Genomic DNA, 19,214 nt, shown 5'->3' with positions numbered 1-19,214 from the left:
AAGCTTTATGCAGCAAGTAAAATTGCCTTGCTGAGAAAGTTAAATTTATGCTGAGTGCTATTTCATTGCAGCACCAAGGAATAAGCATTTTGTTTCTTTCTTTCTTTTTTGAGAAGGAGTCTTGCTCTGTCACCCAGGCTAGAGTGCAGTGGCACAATCTCAGCTCACTACAATCTCCTCCTCCCGGGTTCAAGCGATTCTTCTGCCTCAGCCTCCCGAGTAGCTGGGACTACAGGCGCGTGCCATCACGCCCGGCTAATTTTTGTATTTTTAGTACAGACAAGGTTTCACCATATTGGGCAGGCTGGTCTTGAACTCCTGACCTTGTGATCCTCCCAGCTCTGCCTCCCAAAGTGCTGGGATTACAGGCATGAGCCACCACGCCCAGCCCAAGCATTTTGTTTCTAATACTCCTAATTTATTCATTCATTCAAATATTTATTAAGTGCCTAAAAGAGTTAAGTCTCAGTTTGGAGCTCACAAATAACAACTACTCTGAAATGAGTTAAGCTGCTGACAGGGCCCAGTGGAACGCATTGGAAAGGGGGACCCGGAGCTCCTGTTTAGATGAGAGTAATTAGGCAAAAAAAACCCAGAATTGCTTTTTGAAGGATGAAAAGGAATTTGTCAGGCAAAGAAAGAGAGGAAGGTATCTGTATACAGAGGACACAGGGAGTGTAAAGGCATTTTGTAATTCAAATGTGACCCTTTTTTCTCTTTTTCTTCTTCCCCTTGGCTTTCACTCAATCACCACATTAAAAAACTGAAACAATGACAAAGCGTAAAGGAAGTCAAGTGGCGAGGCTCAGAAAATGCTTCAAAACTGCCTGACGGTAGGGAACAGGGAGAGAACAAGTGAGCAACAAGAAAGATGACTTAAAAAGTTGGAAGGGGCCGGGTGCAGTGGCTCACACCTGTAATCCCTGCACTTTGGGAGGCCGAGGCAGACGGATCATGAGGTCAAGAGTTCAACACCAGCCAGACCAACACAGTGAAACCCCGTCTCTACTGAAAATGCAAAGATTAGCCAGGCATGGTGGTGCTCGCCTGTAACCCCAGCTACTAAGGAGGCTGAGGCAGGAGAATCGCCTGAACCCAGGAGGCGGAGGTTGCAGTGAGCCAAGATCATGCCGCTGTACTCCAGGCTGGCAACAAAGCGAGACTCCGTCTCAAAAAAAAAAAAAAAAGAAGTCTGGGTGCAGTGGCTCACGCCTGTAATCCCAACACTTTGGGAGGCTGAGGCAGGCAGATCATCTGAGGTCAGGAATTCGAGACCAGCCTGACCAACGTGGAGAAACCCCATCTCTACTAAAAATACAAAATTAGCCAGGCGTGGTGGCACATACCTATAATCCCAGCTACTCAGGAGGCTGAGGCAGGAGAGTCACTTGAACCCGGGAAGTAGAGGTTGCAGAGGGCTGAGATTGTGCCATTGCACTCCAGCCTGGGCAGCAAGAGCCAAACTCCATCTCAAAAAAAAAAAAAAAAAGTCGGAAGAAGAAATGCGTAAACACTCTGAAGTCTCGTTTTTCCTAATTTTGGCCATGAATCCCAAATAGCAATTCAAAATGGAAAAATGGGGAGGGAGGGTCCATAGACATATGAAAAATTTTCAGCCTCACTACATTTATCAAACAGATGCAAAATGGAACACGATACCATTCTCCTACTACCAAAGTGAAAATCTATCAATCTGAGGTAAAATCTTTTATTAAAAGATGAAGGTCAAGACTGATGTTACTACTTAAGTGATTACCTAAGTTTCAAAAAATTGGAACAGGTTTACTCTAGTAAATAATGCTATCAAATCAGAAATCTCCAATGTAGTCTGTCCCAAATCTCCACCAATACAATTTATATGAGATCTCTGAAGGATTTCAATTAGCTTTAAGGTCAACCGTACTGCAAAAAGACTCGTGACCCAGCCATGCTCTGCCTCATAAAACAAAGTTCAATCATCTGCCTAAAAGAACATATGAAGATACCTTGTCTCTCTCCACTAGCCATCCCTTTATTTGGAGACTCAGAGTCAGCTTTGAAGAATCAAGGCAGAATCAAGAATTGGTCAGCCACTCCTTGCTACACAGAGGCAGTTTTTGTGGCAGCCACAGTTCCTTATCTTCTGTGATCTCTCAACATACATTCAGGGAGATTACCAGGCGCAAATTCCAGAAAGCAAACCAGGAAGTGTGTGTCTGCGCCCGTGTGCAGGTAAGGTTCCAGCGGGGCTATGTAAGGGCAGGAAAACCCGAATGGACACACTGCTTCCTGGGAGGTTTAGTGAAGTAACAAGGAGAGTGTTATGTTGTGGGTGTAAGATCAGAATCAGAAAACCTGTAACAGCAGCACATGCTAGAAATGAGGGCCACTCTCATACATCAGTTCAGACTCACAAAGACAGAAACAGGGTAGGGTAAGATCCTACTACCCTAGCCCAGAATACCATATGAAGAGGAATGGCTGTTCATCACTGGAAATCAGGCCGGGAGCTGTGTATTTATCCCTCAGAAATACATCTGAGAAGCGGTTTCATCAGAATTCCAGTCCCCTGGAGAGGCAAGGAAAACCCACACACATCTCTGACAAATGCACATGAGACAGGACCTAACAGTTACTGTTCAATGGTAAGTAGGCAGTAAGAAATCCAGCACTGATCCTAATAGCAAAAGAAAACCACAAGGAAGATTACCCTTCACACAAAAGCAGAACCTAACTTACAAGGTAAATTACTTCAGGAACTTCCAGTCACAATTTAGCAAATGACACAGAACAGGAGTATATGGAGAGAAGAAACCAGGATGAGATAAGATAATTTAAGAAAAGTGAGATAAATTTTAAAAGGATACTAAGAAATTAAGATTGCAATAGCAGAAATAAAGCCAACATTAGAAGTGAAAAAGAAAAATCAAACGAGTGGTAAAAAAGAGCAAACTTTTGAGCAGTTCACATAGGGGACAGAAATGGTGAGCCAACCTAATAATTACATGTGTTTTCAAGGAAGGAAACAGAACAATTGAAACAAAAGTAATCACCAAAAGTATTATTGGAAAATTTTTAAAAAGCACCGAGTACAAAGATCATAAGGAACTAATGTTTCAGGCAACATTAGTGAACATGTACAAGACAGAATCTGTCAAAATATTTTTAAAAAAAGAAAAAGGAAAATTCCTACCACCATCCAGGCACAGGAAAAAAAACAAAATGATTAATGCAAGGCGATAGAACAACATCAACAGAATTTCGGAGGGAAGTTAGCAATCTAAATCATTAAATGTGGCTTCCAGGTACTCCTAGTGAAATACTAGCTGAAAATGTACACTAGATGGTATACATGACTAATGAATTTAAATGTAAAACAGAAAGCTGGCAATGAGCAATGAATTCACATAAACAAGGTTTCAATAACTTGTGTTAATACTAAATGTAATTAGCGAGATAAAAGAAATAATTAGGCCAGGTGTGGTGGCTCTCACCTGCAATCCCAGCACTTAGGGAGGCTGGGGCAGGAAGATAGGATCACGTGAGCCCAGAAATTAGGCGGGTGTGGTGGCATGCGCCTGTAGTCCCAGCTACTCAGGCGGCTGAGATGGGAGGACTGCCTGAAAGACTGCAGCAAGCTGAGGTTGCACCACTGCACTCCAAACTGGGCAACCTTCTTATATCTGAAGATTATAAGATTTTTTTCTCAGGCCTGGCGCGGTGGCTCACACCTGCAATCCCAGCACTTTGGGAGGCCGAGGCGGGCGGATCACGAGGTCATGAGATCGAGACCATCCTGGCCCACATGATGAAACCTCGTCTCTACTAAAAATGCAAAAATTAGCCAGGCGTGGTGGTGGGTGCCTGTAATCCCAGCTACTCAGGCCTGAACTCGGGAGGCGGAAGTTGCAGTGAGCCATCGCACCACTGCACTCCAGCCTGGGTGACACAGGGAGACTCTGCAAAAAAAAAAATTTTTTTTTCTCTTAACCCATTCTCACGTTACCCTCTTTTCACCTCCATGGTGAGCTTGGGACAAGAGCGAGACCTTGTCTCAAAAATAAATAGGCCAGACGTGGTGGCTCATGCTTTTACTACCAGCCCTTTGGGAGGCCAAGGCAGACGGATCACTTGAGGCCAGGAGTTTGAGACCAACATGACAAAACCCTGTCTCTACTAAAAATATAAAAATTAGCCGGGCGTGGTGGTACACGCCTGTAATCCCAGCTATTCGGGAGGCTGAGGTCAGGAAAATTGCTTGAACCAGGGAAGAGGTGTTTGCAGTGAGCTGAGATTGCGCCATTGCACTCCAGCCTGGGCAACAGAGTGAAACTCTGTCTCAAACAAACAAATAAATAAAACAAAATTACCAAAAGAAGATGGAATTAGAAACATGAAATATACAAAAAATACATTAACAATATTGTGTGTCCCAAGCTCACCACGGAGGTGAAAAGAGGATAAAGTGAGAAAGGGTTAAGAGAAAAAAATCTTTTAATCTTCAGATAAAGGAAGAGGCAAAACAATTTTCTTTTTCAGGCTTACAGATCAGAAAATTTTTTTCAATTTAGATTTAGACTTGAATTCACTTAAGCTAATATACTTTAAAAACAGGATGTATACATTCCAAATATCTGAGATAAAAACAAACGAAATACAATTTACAAAGCAAAAAAAGAAAACATTGATAGGTGAACAGATAAACAAAAGTGGTATAATACACAGAATGGAGTATTACTCACCCTTAAAAAGGAATTAAGTACTACAGGTTGAGTATCCCTTATCCAAAATGCAAAATGCTTGGGGCTAGAACTGTCTCAGAGTTCTAATACTGGAATATTTGCATACACATAATGAGATATGTTGGGGATGAGACCCAAATCTAAATATGAAATTCACTTGTGGCTGGTTGTGGTGGCTCACGCCTGTAATCCCAGCACTTTGGGAGGCCGAGGCAGGCAGATCACCTGAGGTCAAGAGTTCGAGACCAGCCTGGCCAACATGGTGAAATCCTATCTCTACTCAAAATACAAAAATTAGCTGAGTGGTGGCATGTGCCTGTAATCCCAGCTACTCAGGAGGCTGAGGCAGGAGAATCACTTGAACCTGGGAGGAGGAGGTTGCAGTGAGCTGAGACTGCGCCATTGCACTCCAACCTGGGCAACAAGAGTGAAATGGTCTCAAAAAAAAAAAAAAAAAAAAAAGAAATTCATTTGTGTTTCATAAATCCCTTTTATATATAGCCTAAAGGTAATTTTATATATATACATATATATATATATAAATTTGTGTGTTTTTTGGGGGGACAGTCTTGCTCTGTCACCCAGGCTGGACTGCAGTGGTGTGATCTGGGCTCACTGCAACCTCCGCCCTCTGGGCTCAAGAGATTCTCATGCCTCAGCCTCCCAAGTAGCTGGGATTACAGGTGCGCACCACCACACTGGCTAATTTTTCTATTTTCAGTAGAGACGGGGTTTTAGCATGTTGGCCAGGCTGGTCTTGAATTCCTGGCCTCAAGCAATCTACCCACCTTGCCCTCCCAAAGTGCTAGGATTACAGGAGTGAGCCACTATGCTTGGCCAATATTTTAAATAATTTTGTGCATGAAACATGGTTTGCATTAAGTACTTACATATGGAATTTTCCACTTGTGATGTCATGTCAGCACTCAGAAAGTGTTGGAATTTGGAGCATTTCGGATTTTGGATTTTCAGATTAGCGATGCTCAACCTATACTATATGCTACAAAATGGATGAACCCTGAAAATACTGCGCTACATGAAATGATGAGCAAGACACAAAAGGACAAACATTGCACGATTCCAGTTATAAGAAATATCCAGAAGAGGCAAGTTCATTGAGACAGAAAACAGATTAGAGATAGGCTACTGGGGGCTGGAGGTAGGCAATGAGGAGTTAAGTGTTTAATGAGTACCGAGTTTCAGTTGGGGAAGATGAAAAAAATTCTGAAGACAGATGGTAGGGAAAGTTGTACCACAACGTGAGTACTTAATGCCAAAGAACTGTACACTTAAGAACGTTTAAGATGGTAATTTTATGTTATATGTATCTTACAACAATTAAAAAAAAAGCAACAATTAATCATTAAAAACCAGAAAGCATTAAATAAAATAACAGAAACACACCAGAAAGCATTTATTATAATAAACATGTTTTGGTTTAAAAAAAAAAAAAAAAAAAAAACTTTATTTTAGGTTTTTAAGCATTCATTTTTAATGCTTTAAGCATTAATATGTTTTAAGCATTCACTTTGGAATAAAGCAAAAATAAACTCCACGCAATTTTAAAAAGACACAACAAAAAACAGCAAGGAATGATAATGTTGAATAATTTATTGAACAAAAAAGAAAGTACAACAGGAATTTAAGACAAGCAAAATATAAGATGCAAAAATGTTAAATCATGATCGTCCAGGACAATCATTTTCATGGATGAGGTATAATTCATAATGAAGATCTTGAGCAGTGTAGAATTTACACACGTACCAAATAATACTGAATCAAAACATGACAGAAATCATCAGAGTTGGGAGAATGAGAACTTAAACCACAGAATTAACAAAAAAATATCTGCAAAAGAAGTATCTACCAGCCTGGGCAACAGAATGAACCGTCGCTACAAAAAGATTTTAAAAATTAGCCAGGTATAGGCCAGGCACGGTGGCTCACGCCTGTAATCCCAGCATTTTGGGAGGCAGAGGTGGATGGATCACCTGAGGTCAGGAGTTCGAGACCAGCCTGGCCAATATGGTGAACTCCCATCTCTACAAAAAAAAAATACAAAAAATTAGCCAGGCATGGTGGCGGGCGCCTATAATCCCAGCTATTTGGGAGGCTAAGTCATGAGAATCACTTGAACCCAGGAGGCGGAGGTTGCAGTGAGCCCAGATCATGCCATTGCACCACAGCCTGGGCGACAAGAGCGAAACTCCGTTTCCAAAAAAAAAAAAAAAAAAAAAAAGCCAGGTAAGGTAGTGTACCTGTAGTCCTGGCTACTCTGGAGGCTGAGGTGAGAAGATCGCTTGAGCCTAGGAGCTCGAGGCTGCAGTGAGTTCTCATCGTGCCACTACATTCCAGCCCAGGCAACAGAGCAAGACTCTATCTCAAAAAACAAAACAAAAAAAAAACAGAAAACAATGAGACACTACTACCTATTGGAATGGGTAAAATCCAAAACAATGACATGCTGGAAAAGATGTGAAGCAACAGGAACCCTCACATCCATTGCTGGTGGGAATGCAAAATGGTACAGCCACTTTGGAAGAAAGTTGAACAGTTTCTTACAAAATGAAATACATTCTTACCATACACTCCAGCAATCATGCTCCTTGGTATTCACCCAAATCAGCTGAAAACTTATGTCCACCCGAAAACCTACACATGAGCACTTGAATAGACATTTTTTCAAAGAAGATATACAAATGGTCAATAAGTACATCAAAAAATGCTCAACATAACTAACATAGAGAAATGCAAATCAAAACTAACATGATACCACCTAATACCCATTAGGATGGCTACTATTAAAAACAACAACGGTTGTGTTAAAAAGGATGTAGAGAAACTGGAACTGCTGTGTGCTGCTGGTGGAAACGTGAAGTGATACAGGCGCTGTGGAAAGCAATACGGTAGTTCCTCAAAAAATGAAACACAGAATTATCATATGACCCAGCAATTCCATTCTGGGTATGTACCCGAAATAACTGAAAACAAGGTCTCAAAAAGGTATCTGTACACCCATGTTCGTAGTAGCATTATTCTCAGTACCTCAATTACGGAAGCAGCCCAAGTGTCTACTGATGAATAAATGGACAAGCAGGATAAGGTAAATACACACATGGGAATACTATTCACCCAAAAAAAAAAAGAAAAGAACTTCTGACATGCTACAACACAGATGAAGCTTGAGGATAAGTGAAATAAGTCACAAAAACACAAAATATGATTCCACTTACATAAGGTACATAAGAGTAGCCAAAATCAGGCAGACAGAAAGGAGAATGAGGAGTTATGGTTCAATGGGTATAGAATTTCAGTTTTGCAGGATGGAAAGTTTCGGAGATGGATGGTGGTGATAATTGCACACTATAAATGTATTTAGTACCACTGAACTGTATACTTCAAAATGGTTAAGATGGTAAATTCTGTTACATGTATTTTACACCACAATAAAAAACTCCACACATCAATGTTTACAGCAGCTTTATTCATAATCACCAAACCTGGTCCTTCAATAGGTGAATGTACATCCAGACAATGGAATATTATTCAGTGCTAAAATGAAATGAGCTATCAAGCCATGAAAAGACACAGAAGAACCTCAGATGCATACTGCTAAGTGAAAGAAGCCAAGTTGAAAAGGCTACACGCTATATAATTCCAACTACGGGACATTCTGGAAAAGGCATTGCGATGGAGGTAGTAAAAGGATCAGCGGTTGCCAGGGGTTGCAGTAAAAGTGGGAGGAACAGGTGGAGCAGAGAGTTTTAAGGTGCGGAAACCAGTCTGTATGATACTGGTGGAGACATGTTGTTATACATTTGTCAAAACCCACTGAATGTACAATACCACAGGAGCAAACCCTAACGTAAACTGTGGGCTTTGGGCAGTAATGATGTGTGAACGCTGGTTCACTGACTGTGCCAAATATACCACAGTGATGCAGGATGCTGATGAGGAGGAGGCTTGGAGAAGAGGGGCGTGAGGAGCATGGGGTATATGGGAACTCTGTACCTTAGGCTCAGTTTTGCTGTGAACCTAAAATGCTGCAAAGTCTATTAATTAAAATGAATAAAAAATTTTAAAAATCATTAGAAATAAGAGAGTGACACTCAACCAACACATACTTACTTCATACCTATTTGTTCAAAGCTCTGTAAAACAGAATAGTATATTAAAGAAAACCAAATAAATGAAAAAGAAACTTCAGATGGAAGTGCTATAAAGGAAAATAAACACACTGAGGGGCAGGAAGTTAGATGCGGAGTGGGGGTAGGCAGAGGTGATCATGAAAGATCTCTTTCAAATATGGCCTCAGTGACATTCAGGCAGAAGAAATAAAAATCTAAAGGTCCCAACGTGAGAACAAGCTTCTCAGAAACAATGCTACCTCTTTGTCTTTGGCAGATTAGGAAGATTTTTACATTAAGAAGAATTATTAATAACGACTATAGTTCTTACTAGGACTAATAAAGACTAAGTCCTATATTTAGTAAGAACTATTTATAAAAACTGGTAATTCATACAAATAATCTTAGTCATTAAATTTAATCAACAGGTTACGTATAAAACTCTGTATATTACCAACAGAAAATGTTCTTTTTAAGTTTTCATAGAACATTTTCCAAAATGGATTATGTTTTAAGTCACAAGAAACCCTCAATAAGTTTAAAAGATATTTTAAAAGATTATAGAAGCTGACAACAATGAAAGAAAATATGAGTGAATAGAATTATCCTAAATACCTCCTGAGTCAAAGGGGAAATCAAAACTAGAACCACCAACTATTTGGAAAATACTGAGCAGAACATCATTCATGTAAATTAGAATGTGCAGCCAACGCTGCATTCAAAAGCAAATTAAGAACATTAAATGTTTTTATTATTAAAAGACATTAAAAGGAACTAGCTTTGCACAGTGGCGGTATCGTAGCCAATGAGGTCTATCCGAGGAGCGATTACCGCTCATCGAAAACACATTAAAGGAAGAATTCATTAAGAATTAATAATATTAACATTAACTTAATGTTAACATTGTTAACAACAACAAAAAAAGCAGGAGAGCAAAATAAAGAGAAAAGTAGAAATCAGGGATTCAGAAAACAAACAAAAAAAAAAACCAATACAATAAGTAAATCTCAAAGCTGGTTAGTAAAAAAAACCACTAAGTAGACAAACATTTGGCAAATTCAGAAAAATAGTGAAATCACTAATAAAAAAAAGGAAATGAATACCACAGATCTTAATGACAAAAGATTATACACACCTATATAGTAACAGATTTGAAAATCTAAAAGAAATGATCTAGGAAATACGAATTATCAAAAGTGACTCATGAATAAGGATTCCTGAATAGGTTATAGAAGTTAACTACAGAAGTTATCATAAAGGCCTATTCTTTTTTTTTTTTTTTTAATGAGACAGAGTTTCACTTTTGTTGCCCAGGCTGGAGTGCAATGGCACGATCTCGGCTCACTGCAACCTCCGCCTCCCGGGTTCAAGTGATTCTCCTGCCTCAGCCTCCTGAGTAGCTGGGACTACAGGCACCTGCCACCACGCCTGGCTAATTTTCTATTTTTAGTAGACACAGGTTTCTCCATGTTGGTCAGGCTGGTCTCAAACTCCAAACCTCAGCTGATCCACCTGCCTCGGCCTCCCAAAGTGCTGGGATTACGGGCATGAGCCACTGTGCCCGGCCTATTCTTATCAATCTAAATTTATATGAGATTCTCCTCTAACCTTTCAATAAATCCCGTACGCAGGACTAATGTGAGTGGGATTTTGGTTATTCACGATATATACCTTGTGATACCTTTGATTAATAGCAAATTTACTATTACATATCCTCAGCAATAGTTAAAAGAAGAAAACCATATCATTATCTAAATGTTACAATAGCATCTGATAAAATTCAGAAGCCATTCCTATTTTTTGTAAAGCAGAAACAGAATAAAATAATAATCTTTCTCTAAATCCAACAGCTGCCATCATCCCTAACTGTAAAAATATTAATACCAGAGTCATTTCAAGACAATGACACCTCTCTTGTTTAACCAAGTCTTGGAACTTCAGGCCAATGTAATAAAGACCTAAAACAGGGTTAAGGGCTGGGCACAGTGGCTCATGCCTGTAATTCCAACACTTTGGGAGGCTGAGGCAGGCGGATCACGAGGTCAGGAGATCGAGACCATCCTGGCTAATACGGTGAAACCCCGTCTTTAAAAAAGAAAGAAAAAGAAAAAAAAAAAAAAGGTTAAATATTGTAACCATAGAAAAGTGACTGAAGTTACTATTATTCTCAGATAAAACAATGAACCTGGAAAACAAAATAAACAGACGTTTACTGAAGTCCAGTAAGATAATAAAAATACCAATGAACAGAAAAATCTAGTTACTTCTTCTTCTTTTTTTTTTTTTCACTTAGAGATGGAGTCTCGTTCTGTTGCCCAGGCTGGAGTGCAGTGACTTATCTCAGGTCATTGCAACCTCCGCCTCCCGGGCTCAGACAATTCTCCTGCCTCAGCCTCCGGAGTAGCTGGGACTACAGGTGTGCACCACCACACCCAGCTAATTTTTTGTGTTTTCAGTAGACACAAGGTTTCACCACGTTGGTTAGGCTGTTTCCAACTGCTGACATCAGGTGATCCACCCACCTAGGCCTCCCAAAGTGCTGGGATTACAGGCGTAAGCCACTGCACTCGGCCAAATATTTTTATACCTGTATTTTATTTCTGTAGCAAAACTATTTTAAAACTCTTTTATCCCCACCAGGCATGAAAAAATTCCAGAAAGATTAAGATTGAAACACAATGGGCTGGGCACGGTGGCTCACGCCTGTAATCCCAACACTTCGGGAAGCCAAGGCAGGCAGATCACCTGAGGTCAGGAGTTTGAGACCAGCCTGGCCAACATAGCAAAACCCCGTCTCTACAAAAAAAAAAAAAAAAAAAAAAATCAGTTGGGTATGATGGTATGGTGCCTGTAATCCCAACTACTCGGGAGGCTGAGGCAGGGGAATCGCTTGAACCCGGGAGGCGGAAGTTGCAGTGAGCTGAGATCCAACACTGCACTCCAGCCTGAGTGACAGAGTGAGACTCTGTCTCAAAAAAAAAAAAAAAAAAGATTAAAACACAATAATTATTAAAAATACCACAAGAAAACACATAAGAATGTTTTTTGTAAAGGTGGAATGAGGAAGATCTTAAACAGAAGGCAATAGATTAATATCTATTACATGTGAAGAGCTTCTACAACTCAATAAGGAAATATAGATTACAAGTCTTTTTGGAATGCAATTCAAAAAAAAAGAAAAAAGAAATTTAAATGCACACTTACAAGTCGTTTTAATGGAAATACTTATCTACATATGCATGTGCACAAAGACATATGTATAAGTTCATTAAGGCTCTAGTTTTAGTTGCTCAAAGTTAGAAATAACATAAATGATCACAAATAATTAAAGTACTACCATATAGCGTAATATCTAATGACTTAAAAAGTAGAGGTGCCACTGTATGTCATGATATAGAAAACAATACTTAATGATCAGATTTTTTATTTTAAAATCAACATAAAAAGTATCCGACACACAAAAGGTACTTATTTCTAACTCAGTAAGTAAAACTATTAACAGCGGGTAGGTACTTCTAAGGAATGGGACTAAAAAGAGAAAGTAATTTTCACTTTTTAAGAATTTTATAAGACAGGGTCTTGCTCTGTCACTCAGGCTGGAATGCAATGGTGCAATCATAGCTCACTATACCTCCAACTCTTGAGCTCAGGTGATCCTCCTGCCTCAGTCTCCCAAAGAATTTTCACCCTTTAAATATTTAATTGACTTGTTTGAACCTTTTATAATAAACATGTACTGCTTTTAGAATTTAAATTTAAAATAAGGAACAAAACCACTGTTCCAGTTTGTTACAATGGTTCTCTCTGCCAGCTGAGACTAAGGTAATTTTGTCTTAAAAGTTTTTACCACTTTCCAAATTTCTTATTTAATATTTTTTTCTACTTTTATTTTTGTCTGATTTAAGAGATGGGGTCCCCCTGTATTGTCCTGGCTGACCTCAAATTCCTGGACTCAAAGGATCCTCAGCCTCCCAAGTAGCTAGGACTACAGGCACCACCAGCCACTGCCCACTTTTCAACTTTTATACAGGAAATATGCATATTTTTAAATCTGAGAAATTTGTGTTCAAAAACCCTATGTTTTATTTCAGTGGTGAAACTATTTTATATTTTTTCTCCCCAAAAAAGTAATTTTTATTTTTAGTTACGGTCTCAGAAACTTCGTTCTTTTAGAAGGCAGTTTTTTGTTTGTTTGTTTGTTTTTGAGACGGAGTCTCACTCTGTCACCCAGGCTGAAGTGCAGTGGCGCAATCTCAGCTCCCTGCAGCCTCCGCCTCCTGGGTTCAAGCAGTTCTCCTGCCTCAGCCTCCCAAGTAGCTGGGATTACAGGCGCCCGCCACCACGCCCAGCTAATATTTTTATTTTTAGTAGAGAATACTAAATTCTCTACTCAAGAATAGTAGAGAATATAGGTTTCACCATGTTGGCCAGGCTGGTCTTGAACTCCTGACCTCAAGTGATCGGCCCACCTCAGCCTCCTAAAGTGTTGTGATTACAGGTGTGAGCCACCGCACCCGGCCTAGAAGGCACTTTTAATTCTAAGTTTAGGAGTATCGACTCTACAGCATGTAAGAACAGACTATTAACTAACGTTTATTAAGAACTATAATTACAGAATCCTTTACCTGCATTCCCTCATTTGATCTAAATATCCCTGTGAAATTGGTATTATTATTATTATCCCCATCTTACAGGTGAGAAAAGCAAGTCTTGAAAAGAATGTATATCTTGCCCAGGGTAAAGTAGAACAGCAAGAATTCAAATGCAGGACTCTAGCTCCTAACCACATGGGATACATGGAGTAAGTACTAAAGAAACTCAGAGATAGTAGGCTGGAACACTGAAATCCTGAATGAATGTTCAGACTGACTACCCTTAACCAGGCAGGTGACCCTAGAAGGGAAGAAGTGATGAAACTCAACTCTGATCACAGAAGAAAACAACCAGTATTTTATTTTTTGGGGGCAATGAGGGTTTTTTTCCCTTTCCTATTCTGCTCTGTTAAGGCACAAAAAGGATACTAGGAAGAGCTTGGACACACAATTTGCAATTAACACCCTCCCTCTGATTAGTCTGGAAACTCAACTCTTATACCAAACTGATCGAAACCTTTACGACTTAAAGTCTTGAAGTTGACCCAGTTTCTTTTTCTTTTTCTTTTTTAATGAGACGGAGTCTCGCTCTGTAGCCCAGGCGGGAGTGCAGTGGCGCGATCTCGACTCACTGCAAGCTCTGCCTCCCGGGTTCATCACGCCATTCTCCGGCCTCAGCCTCCCGAGTAGCTGGGACTACAGGTGCCCGCCACCATGCCCGGCTAATTTTTTGTTGTATTTTTAGTAGAGACGGGGTTTCACCGTGTTAGCCAGGATGGTCTTGATCTCCTGACCTCGTGATCCGCCCGCCTCGGCCTCCCAAAGTGCTGGGATTACAAGCGTGAGCCACCGTGCCCGGCGAAGAAGACCCAGTTTCAAATTTTAACCAAAAGTGTAAAAGTCAGAAAGCCAAAAGAAATATACTCAAATATTATTATAATAATAATCAATTTTGATGGATAAAAGATAGGAAGAATCTAACAATTCCTACTCATTTTATCCTTGGCTACTTGAAGAAGTTCTTAAATATTAGAAAAGTATAATTGAAAGTTTATCTTTAGCTACCTGAGCAAGTTCTACTCTCTCTTAAAAAGTATAATTGAAATAGAAACTGTTGGTGGTGTGCCGTGGCTCACGCCTATCCCAGCATTTTGGGAGGCTGAGGCGGGCAGATCACCTGAGGTCGGGAGTTCGAGACCAGCCTAACCAACACGGTGAAACCTCATCTCTACTAAAAATACAAAATTAGCCGCGCGTGGTCGCGTGCCTGTAATCCCAGCTACTCGGCAGGCTGAGACAGGAGAATCGCTTGAACCCAGGAGGCGGAGGTTGCGGTGATCGCACCATTGCACTCCAGCCTGGGCAACTGAAACTCCGTCTCAAAAAAAAAAAAAAAAAAAAAAAGGAAATATTAATTGTTAACTGCATCTACTTGGGAACCTGTCTATCATAAAGATAGAGAGCCCTATCACCTGTATACTCGAACTATAAACTTAATTTTGAATTTGGGTTTGCAAGGTTAGTATTAAATAGCACGGAGTCCAGAATAGTATCTCTCTGAATGAGAGTAAACCATAAACCAAGGCCCTAAGGGAAGTGAAATACCCAGGAACTCTCCCTTCATAAAAATATCTGCTGATTAGAAGAAACTGGCAGAGAAGCCAACATCTACAGACCAAGTTTCAAACTCCAACAAAACTCCAACCTTTCTACACCTTAATCCCTCAGGCCAATAAAACATCCATTAAGTTAAGGACAACTGATACTACTATTTAAGAAATGATGACAGTATTGAAGCTGAGTATTGGAGCCACTTTTTTCAGAGCCTTGCTGGAGGGAAAGGTAACAATGGGCTATTTAGTGAAAACACAAAATACACTGAATTTAGGTCAACCTCTGTTACCAAATCGGAAAGTTGGTTTAAGACCTACATCTATTACAGGTTCACTTTCCGTAATAAGTGTCAATCAGTGTGCTTGGCTAATAAGTAGCTCGAAAGATTTAATGGCCGAGGATGACAGAGTGAAAAAGTTGTCTGAAATCCATACTCCTAACAGAACAGGAAAAAGGCTCTTCATATATACACGAGCATGAGTGGGTTTTACAGAAGCCACAGACCTTCTGGCAAAGTTGACAAGTTTTAACCTGCTTTAAAAATTACTATTCACTGCCTTCATCCCAATGTAACTTTATTGAGTGTTATTCTATTGGACAACCCTACAAAAACAAAACCCCCAGAGCAAATTCTTGTACATTTCAATATCCTGCCTACTTATAAGAGCGGAAGAGTCGAACACAGCAGGGGAAAAAACGTGACGTGCACAACCTTGATCCAAAACACAGCTCTTCGTAGTTTAATTTTAGGCCTAACCATTTTGTCTTTTTATAAAGGTTAAAAAAGAAAACAAAGAAAGGACACATCACCTGTAACGCAGAAGTGAGAAAATGATATCAACCGGAGTTCGTTATTTATCAAGGGAAAACAAAGCACGCTCACACTGCCCAGGGAGAGTACTACTAAAATTAAGATACAAGGATGGGTACAACCTCACACCCACTGACGATGACACGCTTCTGTTCTTGGATGACTTATCTTTAAAGAATTAGTTAAAAGGTTGAGTCCACAGAGAAATCTGTGGCAACGTTTTGTGTTTGTGCGTGCGTGTGTTTCCAAGAAAGCCAAACATGGTGAAAAACCAATCTTAACTTCACCTAAGTTATCTAAAGAAGCAAATTTCACCCCTAGGCTGAAGCTCAAACAGGAGCGAGGAGAAGCTCCGAAAGTTCCGTTCGTACGCGGTGGCCCTCAAGCGCCCGGGACGCTCTACGTTTTTACCAATGTGGAAAAGAGGTTACAGGCTGGAGCTGAGAAAACAGCCAAGCTACTCGCGACAATATTCCCGAGCAGTGAAACGGGTGAACAGAGAGCGAGCAAGCAGGGGCTGAGAATCAGTGACAGAGGAAAAATCAAGGAACAAAACCGGAGAGTCTGGTCCAGCATTAAGAAAACGGAGCAAAGGAAGAGGGTGAAACGCGAGGGGAGGGAAGACCGAGAGTCGGCAGAGACCGTGGTGCCGCGCGGTTCAGGGCAGGGCTGGGTCCAGGAAGAGTCAGACCTCGGCAGCCCAGCAAGCTTCCCATTTCTGGCTAAAGCCAGCGAAGAAAACGGCCCTGGGGAGCAGACAATGAGCCACCGCCCCAGGAGCTGCGGCTCCCAGCACGCAGGTGGCGGCTCCCCGGCCCCGCGCGGGGCAGGTCGGCCGTCCCGGGCCGCTCCCGCCCGCCAGGCCGCGGAGAAGGAAGGAGGAGGAAGAGACCCGGCCTGCGTCCCGCGCCGGCCGGCCTGTGTGCACTTACCCCAGGCAAGGCAAGGTCCCCGCCCCAGCGAGGCGCCTCGGTCAGAGCTCCCGGCGGGCTGCGGAGCCGCCCCGGGCTAGCGCGCGGTGCGGGGAGGGGAGGGGAGGGAAGGGGAAGCGGGGCGGGAAGAGACGCCGCGCTGGAGCAGCCGCTGCTACCGCTAGGCCCAGCGGCGGCGGAGCCCTGCGGACGCCAGGGAGGGGAGGGGAGGGAGCCTTCGGCAATGGCGACGGCCCGGGCCGGAGGGGAAGCGGAACAACCGCCGCCGCTGCGCGTGGCCACAACCCTGGGGGAGGAAGACGGCGGGGAGCGGGACGGGGCGGGGCCAGAACCCAGAACCCAGAACCCCTCCCGCCCTGAAGCCGGAGCTCCCCGGGGCGGAGACAAGCGCCGCCTCCCATGGGCAGGCCCGCGCGGGGGCCGCTGGGAGTAGTAGTTCGGCGATAGACGTGGCTTTTATTCCTTTGGTAGTCTTTGTATTGAGAGGAGCAGCCAGTCCCTCATTTAATTCAGCATTGTCTCCAAGCAGGTTTCTGCCGACGAAAGACGCTGACAGACGATTGCTGTTATACACATCTGCTCCGCGACATTTGTTTCTGGGAATTCATCCGTTATCCATTTTGCTTTTTTGCTTACAAATTCTTAACTAAAATTTTGCTGCTAAATTATCACCTCCTTGCAAATTAAGACTTCCCTATTTTATCCACGGAGGAGTTCATCAATGTTTCACTTATTCTACAAATATCTGAGTGTCTGATATGGACTAGACACTGTTAAGCATCAGAAATACAAGGGTGGGTCAGGTGCAGTAGCTCATGCCTGTAATCCCAGCACTTTGGGAGGCTGAGGCAGGCGGATCACCTGAGGTCAGGAGTTCGAGACCAGCCTGGCCAACACGATGAAACCCCGTTTCTACTAAAAATACAAAAATTAGCTGGGCATGGTGGCACGCATCTGTAGTCCCAGCTACTCGGGAGACTGAGGCAGGAGAATCGCTTGAACCCAGGAGGAGGAGGTTGCAGTGAGCCAAGATCGGGCCACTGCACTTCAGCGTGACAGAGTCGTCATGCCTCAAAAACAAAACAAAAAACACAAAAGAAATGCAAGGGTGAACACGATTCACCAAGCCTTTGTGGAGCTTATATGAAGACGCAGTAATTAAAGTAGTCACACCTGGTATAAGAAAAAATTTGGCGAGGTTACTTTGGATAGGGTGATCGGAGAAGGCCTCGTTAAGGAGGTGACACTTAAGGCAAGAACAGAAAGAGACAGCAATAAGAAGCACCCAGAGAAAAGCAATACAGGCAGGAGAAGAAAGAAACGGGCTTGCTACGGTCAGTTAAGAAGGCCTGTGTAGCTGGGGCCTAGAACAAGAAGGCGGTACTATTAAGAAAACACTACAGCAGACAAGATTCAGGTCATGAAAGATCCTGAATGCCATGGTAAAAAGTCTGTATTACAAAAAACCATTAAAAGGCTTTTTAAAGCAGGAAAGCGATGTTACCTGGCTTACACTTTAAGATCACTAGACTGCAATGTGGATAATGGAGTATAGAGATGCAAGAATAGAAGGGAAATAAAGTAGGAAGGCAGTGGAAAGAAAGAGGAATTGTGCTTCTCTATCAATGTAGAGCAAAAAACTCAATTGATGCAGTGGGTACAGGAGAGAAAGGAATCAAGGAGCAACATGGCACAGTAAGAGATAACCTGAAAAATGCTCTGATTATTAAACACACAGAAACACTGGATAAATAAGACATCGTTTCAAAGGCATAACTTGCAAGAATGAAAATAGAATGTTTCTGACAGTCTTCCAAATTTCACACTCAACCTGAAGAAGGGGCAGGACACCAGAGTGGTAAGCAGGGCAGTGAAGCCATGGTTGTGTTGAGGGCACCTACTTATCTCAGAAATCTCTAGAGTTTTAATAGGTGTACAGGAAACTAAAGACAAGGACTTGGGCCTGTACAAGAAGTCAGGACTGTGATCCTGCATAGGACTGGAAATTCAAGGCGCTATACCCTCCAAGAACAGACTGGGGGGGAAAAAAAACCCTATGCTAGCCCAGGGAGACACACAGGACATTTGTTTACTTTGGCCTGCAGTGGGCTTGCAGGGCAGAAGAAAATTTTCCCTTTAGAATTAATAACCCTTTAGAATTTTCCCTCACTAAGGTTTTAAAGTTCAAATTTGTCAAGAAAGTGGTCCCAGGCTGGAGTTCTGGGGGGCCTGGAAGAAACAAATACAAATCGTGACTGCACAGGTGTACCCTCAACCTGGGTCTCAAAGGATTTCACAGATAAACAGGATTTCCAAAGCCAAACATGAGCACCCGAAATACAATACACCTGAGGAAATAAGCAGCGATGAGTGAGTCAATAGAAACTACAAAGAACATAATGAAACCCACACAGACT

At 41.9% G+C, this 19,214-nt stretch overlaps 1 protein-coding gene and 1 pseudogene across 2 annotated transcripts in view; one reads left to right on the top strand and one right to left on the bottom strand.

Annotated features, from left to right (window-relative positions):
- PAK2 (p21 (RAC1) activated kinase 2) overlaps positions 1-17,214 on the bottom strand; it is a 90,085-nt gene extending 72,871 nt beyond the window's left edge. The window contains exon 1 of one of the 2 annotated variants that reach the window (XM_003806416.5): positions 16,798-17,214. The gene's annotated coding sequence lies outside the window, so the exon portion shown is untranslated. Of the gene's footprint in view, positions 1-1,346; positions 2,071-16,797 lie in introns of those variants that run through there. The other variant, XM_055110794.2, reaches the window with a different exon arrangement.
- LOC112439332 (U4 spliceosomal RNA) lies at positions 9,625-9,753 on the top strand (annotated as a pseudogene).
- Positions 17,215-19,214: the final 2,000 nt, after the last annotated feature.

This window comes from Pan paniscus, chromosome 2 (genome assembly GCF_029289425.2).
Source record: "Pan paniscus chromosome 2, NHGRI_mPanPan1-v2.0_pri, whole genome shotgun sequence".
In the NCBI taxonomy this organism is placed as follows: Eukaryota; Metazoa; Chordata; class Mammalia; order Primates; family Hominidae; genus Pan; species Pan paniscus.
Note: the sequence above shows the minus strand (reverse complement) of the source record. Positions and strands in the feature narration are given on the sequence as shown.